We start from the raw sequence: 10,000 nt of genomic DNA on the forward strand, positions 1-10,000 counted from the left end.
TACGCGCTGCATCGGCTGTGGTTATCCGTTTATAGGAGTGCATGGATGGCTGGTTAGAGGACGTCGGGGTCTACAATTCGGCATAAGTACCCCGGCTGTGCGTTGTGTTTTGGCGGAGATATGGAGCGCGCAAAACGGCTACAGTGACCTATTTTGACCACGTCGTGCATCGGCTGTGAGTGTCCGATTGTGGATCTAACTCCATAGGTCTTTAGAAGTCGACGTGGTCTACTATTCGGCGTAGGGGACGAGTCTGTGCGATGTGTATTCGCGGAGCTATGCACCGCGCAAACCGGCGATTTGGTTTAAGGAGACAGAGTATTGGCGCTCGTCTTTCGCTGTGATTTTGTCAGAGTACGAAGATCGGCCGACGCTTTTGAACTACTTGCTGCATCGGCTGTGGTTATCCGTTTATAGGAGTGCATGGATGGCTGGTTAGAGGACGTCAAGGTCTACAATTCGGCGTAAGTACCCCGACTGTGCGTTGTGTTTTGGCGGAGATATTGAGCGCGCAATATGGCTACAGTGACCTATTTTGACCACGTCGTGCATCGGCTGTGAATGCCCGATCCTGGATCCTCCTCCACAGGTCTTTAGAAGTGGACGTGGTCTACTATTCGGCGTAGGGGACGAGTCTTTGCGTTGTGTATTCGCGGAGATATGGACCGCGCAAACCGGGAATTTGGTTCAAGGAAACAGAGTATTGGCGCTCGTCTTTCGCTGTGAGACGAATATCGCTAACGCTTTTGAAATACGTGCTGCATCGGCTGTGGGTGTCCGTTTATTCATTTGTCGGTGTCAGTTTATTGGTTATGTCGGTGTCAGTTTATTGGTCTGCCTTATGGGTTGTGAGAGTACGTCTGGGTCGACATTTCGGTATTATTATCCCCGCTGTGCGTTCCATTTCCGGGTTTATGGACCGCGCAATGTGGCCCCTGCGACCTATTCTGACCACATCGTGCCTCGGCTGTGGGTCTCGCATCCAGGATCCACTCGGATAGTTTTGTAGAGGTTGATGTGGTCTACAATTGGGTATAAGTGTCCCGGCTGTGCGTTGTGTATTCGCGGAGCTATGCACCTCGCAAACCGGCGATTTTGTTCAAGGAAACAGAGTATTGGCGCTCGGCTACTGTGACCGGCTTTGCGTACATCGTGCCTCGGCTGTGGGTCTCGGATCCAGGATCCACTCGGATAGGTTTGTAGAGGTGGATGTGGTCTACGATCGGGTATAAGTGTCCCGGCTGTGCGTTGTGTTTTCGCGGAGATATGGACCTCGCAGACCGGCGATATTGTCGCTCGTCTTTGGCTGTGATTTTGTCAGAGTACGAAGATCGGCCGACGCTTTTGAACTACGCGCTGCATCGGCTGTGGGTATCCGTTTATAGGAGTGTCTAGATGGGTGGTTAGAGGACGTCGGGGTCTACAATTCGGCATAAGTATCCCGGCTGTGCGTTGTGTTTTGGCGGAGATATGAACCGCGCAATGTGGCTACTGCGACCTATTTTGACCGAGTCGTGCATCGGCTGTGAGTGTCCGATTGTGGCTCAAACTCCACAGGTCTTTAGAAGTGGACGTGGTCTACTATTCGGCGTAGGGGCCGAGTCTGTGCGTTGTGTATTCGCGGGGATATGCACCGCGCAAACCGGCGATTTGGTTTAAGGAGACAGAGTATTGGCGCTCGTCTTTCGCTGTGATTTTGTCAGAGTACGAAGATCGGCCGGCGCTTTTGAACTACTTGCTGCATCGGCTGTGGGTATCCGTTTATTGTTCTGCATGTATGGGTGGTTAGAGGAGGTCGGGGTCTACAATAGGGTATAAGTGTCCCGGCTGTGCGTGGTGTTTTGGCGGAGAGATGGAGCGCGCAAAACGGCAACTGCGACCTACTTTGACCGCGTGGTGCCTCGGCTGTGGGTCTCGGATCCAGGATCCACTCGGATAGGTTTGTAGAGGTGGACGTGGTCTACGATTGGGTATAAGTGTCCCGGCTGTGCGTGGTGTTTTCGCGGAGATATCCACCTCGCAAAACGGCGCTTCCGTTTAAGGAAACAGAGTTTTGGCGCTCGTCTTTCGCAGCGCAGCCCAGTAACGTCCCCTACCTTAAGAGAGTCCTCGTTACTCCCGCCGTTTACCCGCGCGATATGGATCCTGGTTCTGGATCTCGCATCCAGGATCCACTCGGATAGGTTTGTAGAGGTAGACGTATTATACAATTAGGTATGAGTATCCCGGCTGTGCGTTGTGTATTCGCGGAGATATCCATCTCGCAAAACGATATAAAAACGGCTGTGATTTTGTCAGAGTATGAAGATCGCCCGGCGCTTTTTGTCAGAGTATGAAGATCGGTCGGCGGTTTTCAAATACGTGCTGCCTCGGCTGTGGATACCCGTTTATTATTCTGCTTATATGGGTAGTTAGAGGACGTCGGGACCGTGGATTCGGTATAAGAATCCCCGCTGTGCGTTCCATTTCCGGGTAAATATGGACCGCGCAATATGGCCCCTGCGACCTACTTTGACTACATCGTGCCTCGGCTGTGGACCTCGCATCCATGATCCACTAGGATAGATTTGTAGAGGGGGACTTGGACTACAGTTAGATATAAGTGTCCCGGCTGTGCGTTGTGTATTCGCGGGGATATGGACCTCGCAAAACGGGTATTTCGTTTAAGTCTTTCGCTGTGATTTTGTCAGAGTATGAAGATCGGTCGGCTGTTTTCAAACACGCGCTGCCTCGGCTGTGGTTATCCGTTTATTATTCAGCTTACATAGTTGGTTAGAGGACGTCGGGGCCGTGTATTCAGTATAAGAATCCCCGCTGTGCGTTCTATTTCCGGGTAGATATGGCGCGCGTAATATGGTCCCTGCGACCTACTTTGACTACACCGTGCCTCGGCTGTGGACCTCGCATCCAGGATCCACTCCGATAGTTTTGTAGAGGGGGACGTGGACTACAACTGGGTATAAGTGTCCCGGCTGTGCGTTGTGTATTCGCGGGGATATGGACCTCGCAAAACGGGTATTTCGTTTAAGTCTTTCGCTGTGATTTTGTCAGAGTATGAAGATCGGTCGGCTGTTTTCAAACACGCGCTGCCTCGGCTGTGGTTATCCGTTTATTATTCAGCTTACATAGTTGGTTAGAGGACGTCGGGGCCGTGTATTCAGTATAAGAATCCCCGCTGTGCGTTCTATTTCCGGGTAGATATGGCGCGCGTAATATGGTCCCTGCGACCTACTTTGACTACACCGTGCCTCGGCTGTGGACCTCGCATCCAGGATCCACTCCGATAGTTTTGTAGAGGGGGACGTGGACTACAACTGGGTATAAGTGTCCCGGCTGTGCGTTGTGTATTCGCGGAGATATGCACCTCGCAAAACGACGATTTCGTTTAAGTCTTTCGCTGTGATTTTGTCAGAGTATGAAGATCGGTCGGCTGTTTTCAAACACGCGCTGCCTCGGCTGTGGTTATCCGTTTATTATTCAGCTTACATAGTTGGTTAGAGGACGTCGGGGCCGTATATTCAGTATAAGAATCCCCGCTGTGCGTTCTATTTCCGGGTAGATATGGCGCGCGTAATATGGTCCCTGCGACCTAATTTGACTACACCGTGCCTCGGCTGTGGACCTCGCATCCAGGATCCACTCCGATAGTTTTGTAGAGGGGGACGTGGACTACAACTGGGTATAAGTGTCCCGGCTGTGCGTTGTGTATTCGCGGAGATATGCACCTCGCAAAACGACGATTTCGTTTAAGTCTTTCGCTGTGATTTTGTCAGAGTATGAAGATCGGTCGGCTGTTTTCAAACACGCGCTGCCTCGGCTGTGGTTATCCGTTTATTATTCAGCTTACATAGTTGGTTAGAGGACGTCGGGGCCGTATATTCAGTATAAGAATCCCCGCTGTGCGTTCTATTTCCGGGTAGATATGGCGCGCGTAATATGGTCCCTGCGACCTAATTTGACTACACCGTGCCTCGGCTGTGGACCTCGCATCCAGGATCCACTCCGATAGTTTTGTAGAGGGGGACGTGGACTACAACTGGGTATAAGTGTCCCGGCTGTGCGTTGTGTATTCGCGGAGATATGCACCTCGCAAAACGACGATTTCGTTTAAGTCTTTCGCTGTGATTTTGTCAGAGTATGAAGATCGGTCGGCTGTTTTCAAACACGCGCTGCCTCGGCTGTGGTTATCCGTTTATTATTCAGTTTACATAGTTGGTTAGAGGACGTCGGGGCCGTGTATTCAGTATAAGAATCCCCGCTGTGCGTTCTATTTCCGGGTAGATATGGCGCGCGTAATGTGGTCCCTGCGACCTACTTTGACTACACCGTGCCTCGGCTGTGGAGGTCGCATCCATGATCCACTCGGATAGGTTTGTAGAGGTGGATGTGGTCTACGATCGGGTATAAGTGTCCCGGCTGTGCGTTGTGTATTCGCGGGGATATGGACCTCGCAAAACGGGTATTTCGTTTAAGTCTTTCGCTTTGATTTTGTCAGAGTATGAAGATCGGTCGGCGGTTTTCAAATACGCGCTGTATCGGCTGTGTGTATCCGTTTATAGGAGTGTCTAGATGGGTGGTTAGAGGACTTCCAGCTTGACAACTGGGCATGAGTATCCCCGCTGTGCGTTCTATTTCCGGGTAGATATGGCGCGCGTAATATGGTCCCTGCGACCTACTTTGACCGCGTCGTGCCTCGGCTGTGAGTGTCCGATTGTGGATCACCCTCCACATGTCTTTAGAGGTTGACGGTGGCTACACGTCGGCATAGGTGTCCCGGCTGTGCGTTGTGTATTCGCGGGGATATGGACCGCGCAAGACGGCGATTTGGTTTAAGGAAACAGAGTATTGGCGCTATCGCTGTGATTTTGTCAGAGTATGAAGATCGGTCGGCGGTTTTCAAATACGTGCTGCCTCGGCTGTGGATACCCGTTTATTATTCTGCTTATATGGGTAGTTAGAGGACGTCGGGACCGTGTATTCAAAATAAGAATCCCCGCTGTGCGTTCCATTTCCGGGTAGATATGGCGCGCGTAATAGGGCCCCTGCGACCTACTTTGACCGCGTGGTGCCTCGGCTGTGGACCTCGCATCCAGGATCCACTCCGATAGTTTTGTAGAGGGGGACGTGGACTACAACTGGGTATAAGTGTCCCGGCTGTGCGTTGTGTATTCGCGGGGATATGGACCTCGCAAAACGGGTATTTCGTTTAAGTCTTTCGCTGTGATTTTGTCAGAGTATGAAGATCGGTCGGCTGTTTTCAAACACGCGCTGCCTCGGCTGTGGTTATCCGTTTATTATTCAGCTTACATAGTTGGTTAGAGGACGTCGGGGCCGTGTATTCAGTATAAGAATCCCCGCTGTGCGTTCTATTTCCGGGTAGATATGGCGCGCGTAATATGGTCCCTGCGACCTACTTTGACTACACCGTGCCTCGGCTGTGGACCTCGCATCCAGGATCCACTCCGATAGTTTTGTAGAGGGGGACGTGGACTACAACTGGGTATAAGTGTCCCGGCTGTGCGTTGTGTATTCGCGGAGATATGCACCTCGCAAAACGACGATTTCGTTTAAGTCTTTCGCTGTGATTTTGTCAGAGTATGAAGATCGGTCGGCTGTTTTCAAACACGCGCTGCCTCGGCTGTGGTTATCCGTTTATTATTCAGCTTACATAGTTGGTTAGAGGACGTCGGGGCCGTGTATTCAGTATAAGAATCCCCGCTGTGCGTTCTATTTCCGGGTAGATATGGCGCGCGTAATATGGTCCCTGCGACCTAATTTGACTACACCGTGCCTCGGCTGTGGACCTCGCATCCAGGATCCACTCCGATAGTTTTGTAGAGGGGGACGTGGACTACAACTGGGTATAAGTGTCCCGGCTGTGCGTTGTGTATTCGCGGAGATATGCACCTCGCAAAACGACGATTTCGTTTAAGTCTTTCGCTGTGATTTTGTCAGAGTATGAAGATCGGTCGGCTGTTTTCAAACACGCGCTGCCTCGGCTGTGGTTATCCGTTTATTATTCAGTTTACATAGTTGGTTAGAGGACGTCGGGGCCGTGTATTCAGTATAAGAATCCCCGCTGTGCGTTCTATTTCCGGGTAGATATGGCGCGCGTAATGTGGTCCCTGCGACCTACTTTGACTACACCGTGCCTCGGCTGTGGAGGTCGCATCCATGATCCACTCGGATAGGTTTGTAGAGGTGGATGTGGTCTACGATCGGGTATAAGTGTCCCGGCTGTGCGTTGTGTATTCGCGGGGATATGGACCTCGCAAAACGGGTATTTCGTTTAAGTCTTTCGCTTTGATTTTGTCAGAGTATGAAGATCGGTCGGCGGTTTTCAAATACGCGCTGTATCGGCTGTGTGTATCCGTTTATAGGAGTGTCTAGATGGGTGGTTAGAGGACTTCCAGCTTGACAACTGGGCATGAGTATCCCCGCTGTGCGTTCTATTTCCGGGTAGATATGGCGCGCGTAATATGGTCCCTGCGACCTACTTTGACCGCGTCGTGCCTCGGCTGTGAGTGTCCGATTGTGGATCACCCTCCACATGTCTTTAGAGGTTGACGGTGGCTACACGTCGGCATAGGTGTCCCGGCTGTGCGTTGTGTATTCGCGGGGATATGGACCGCGCAAGACGGCGATTTGGTTTAAGGAAACAGAGTATTGGCGCTATCGCTGTGATTTTGTCAGAGTATGAAGATCGGTCGGCGGTTTTCAAATACGTGCTGCCTCGGCTGTGGATACCCGTTTATTATTCTGCTTATATGGGTAGTTAGAGGACGTCGGGACCGTGTATTCAAAATAAGAATCCCCGCTGTGCGTTCCATTTCCGGGTAGATATGGCGCGCGTAATAGGGCCCCTGCGACCTACTTTGACCGCGTGGTGCCTCGGCTGTGGACCTCGCATCCAGGATCCACTCGGATAGGTTTGTAGAAGTGGACTTGGACTACAATTAGATATGAGGTTCCCGGCTGTGCGTTGTGTTTTCGCGGAGATATGGACCGCGCAAAACGGGTATTTGGTTTAAGGATTTTTCGCTGTGATTTTGTCAGAGTATGAAGATCGATCGGCGGTTTTCAAACACGCGCTGCATCGGCTGTGTGTATCCGTTTATTATTCATCTTATATGGGTGGTTAGAGGACTTCCAGCTCGACAACTGGGCATGAGTATCCCCGCTGTGCGTTCTATTTCCGGGTAGATATGGCGCGCGTAATATGGTCCCTGCGACCTACTTTGACCGACTCGTGCCTCGGCTGTGGAGGTCGCATCCAGGATCCACTCGGATGTGTTTGTAGAGGGGGACTTGGACTACAATTAGATATGAGTGTCCCGGCTGTGCGTTGTGTTTTCGCGGAGATATGGACCGCGCAAAACGGGTATTTCGTTTAAGGACATAGAGTTTTTCGCTCGGGTTTTAATGCCGTGATAGGGGCGAAGCGCTGAAGGTTCCAGCGCTTCTGTACTTCGCCTATTACGGCTGTGACCCATTTTGGTAGGGGGTAACCAAGCCACCTTGCACACAATGATAGGAACAGACTACCCAGTGTATACTAGGGGATAGGAGCGAAGCGCTGAAGGGTCCAGCGCTTCTGGCGGTTCCCCTATGCTACAGCCGTAGTAGGGGATATGAGCGAAGCGCTGAAGGGTCCAGCGCTTCTGGCGGTTCCCCTATGTTACAGCCGTAGTAGGGACGAAGCGCTGAAGGGTCCAGCGCTTCTGGCGGTTCCCCTATGCTACAGCCGTAGTAGGGGATATGAGCGAAGCGCTGAAGGGTCCAGCGCTTCTGGCGGTCCCCCTATGCTACAGCCGTAGTAGGGGATATGAGCGAAGCGCTGAAGGGTCCAGCGCTTCTGGCGGTTCCCCTATGTTACAGCCGTAGTAGGGACGAAGCGCTGAAGGGTCCAGCGCTTCTGGCGGTTCCCCTATGCTACAGCCGTAGTAGGGGATATGAGCGAAGCGCTGAAGGGTCCAGCGCTTCTGGCGGTCCCCCTATGCTACAGCCGTAGTAGGGGATATGAGCGAAGCGCTGAAGGGTCCAGCGCTTCTGGCGGTCCCCCTATGCTACAGCCGTAGTAGGGGATATGAGCGAAGCGCTGAAGGGTCCAGCGCTTCTGGCGGTTCCCCTATGCTACAGCCGTAGTAGGGGATATGAGCGAAGCGCTGAAGGGTCCAGCGCTTCTGGCGGTCCCCCTATGCTACAGCCGTAGTAGGGGATAGGAGCGAAGCGCTGAAGGGTCCAGCGCTTCTGGCGGTCCCCCTATGCTACAGCCGTAGTAGGGGATAGGAGCGAAGCGCTGAAGGGTCCAGCGCTTCTGGCGGTCCCCCTATGCTACAGCCGTAGTAGGGGATATGAGCGAAGCGCTGAAGGGTCCAGCGCTTCTGGCGGTCCCCCTATGCTACAGCCGTAGTAGGGGATAGGAGCGAAGCGCTGAAGGGTCCAGCGCTTCTGGCGGTCCCCCTATGCTACAGCCGTAGTAGGGGATAGGAGCGAAGCGCTGAAGGGTCCAGCGCTTCTGGCGGTCCCCCTATGCTACAGCCGTAGTAGGGGATAGGAGCGAAGCGCTGAAGGGTCCAGCGCTTCTGGCGGTCCCCCTATGCTACAGCCGTAGTAGGGGATATGAGCGAAGCGCTGAAGGGTCCAGCGCTTCTGGCGGTCCCCCTATGCTACAGCCGTAGTAGGGGATATGAGCGAAGCGCTGAAGGGTCCAGCGCTTCTGGCGGTCCCCCTATGCTACAGCCGTAGTAGGGGATAGGAGCGAAGCGCTGAAGGGTCCAGCGCTTCTGGCGGTCCCCCTATGCTACAGCCGTAGTAGGGGATAGGAGCGAAGCGCTGAAGGGTCCAGCGCTTCTGGCGGTCCCCCTATGCTACAGCCGTAGTAGGGGATAGGAGCGAAGCGCTGAAGGGTCCAGCGCTTCTGGCGGTCCCCCTATGCTACAGCCGTAGTAGGGGATAGGAGCGAAGCGCTGAAGGGTCCAGCGCTTCTGGCGGTCCCCCTATGCTACAGCCGTAGTAGGGGATATGAGCGAAGCGCTGAAGGGTCCAGCGCTTCTGGCGGTCCCCCTATGCTACAGCCGTAGTAGGGGATATGAGCGAAGCGCTGAAGGGTCCAGCGCTTCTGGCGGTCCCCCTATGCTACAGCCGTAGTAGGGGATATGAGCGAAGCGCTGAAGGGTCCAGCGCTTCTGGCGGTTCCCCTATGTTACAGCCGTAGTAGGGACGAAGCGCTGAAGGGTCCAGCGCTTCTGGCGGTTCCCCTATGCTACAGCCGTAGTAGGGGATATGAGCGAAGCGCTGAAGGGTCCAGCGCTTCTGGCGGTCCCCCTATGCTACAGCCGTAGTAGGGGATATGAGCGAAGCGCTGAAGGGTCCAGCGCTTCTGGCGGTCCCCCTATGCTACAGCCGTAGTAGGGGATATGAGCGAAGCGCTGAAGGGTCCAGCGCTTCTGGCGGTTCCCCTATGCTACAGCCGTAGTAGGGGATATGAGCGAAGCGCTGAAGGGTCCAGCGCTTCTGGCGGTCCCCCTATGCTACAGCCGTAGTAGGGGATAGGAGCGAAGCGCTGAAGGGTCCAGCGCTTCTGGCGGTCCCCCTATGCTACAGCCGTAGTAGGGGATAGGAGCGAAGCGCTGAAGGGTCCAGCGCTTCTGGCGGTCCCCCTATGCTACAGCCGTAGTAGGGGATAGGAGCGAAGCGCTGAAGGGTCCAGCGCTTCTGGCGGTCCCCCTATGCTACAGCCGTAGTAGGGGATAGGAGCGAAGCGCTGAAGGGTCCAGCGCTTCTGGCGGTCCCCCTATGCTACAGCCGTAGTAGGGGATAGGAGCGAAGCGCTGAAGGGTCCAGCGCTTCTGGCGGTCCCCCTATGCTACAGCCGTAGTAGGGGATATGAGCGAAGCGCTGAAGGGTCCAGCGCTTCTGGCGGTCCCCCTATGCTACAGCCGTAGTAGGGGATAGGAGCGAAGCGCTGAAGGGTCCAGCGCTTCTGGCGGTTCCCCTA

Source organism: Anarhichas minor, unplaced genomic scaffold (assembly GCF_050575085.1).
Source record: "Anarhichas minor isolate MPS153535 unplaced genomic scaffold, ASM5057508v1 ptg000163l, whole genome shotgun sequence".
NCBI lineage: Eukaryota > Metazoa > Chordata > Actinopteri > Perciformes > Anarhichadidae > Anarhichas > Anarhichas minor.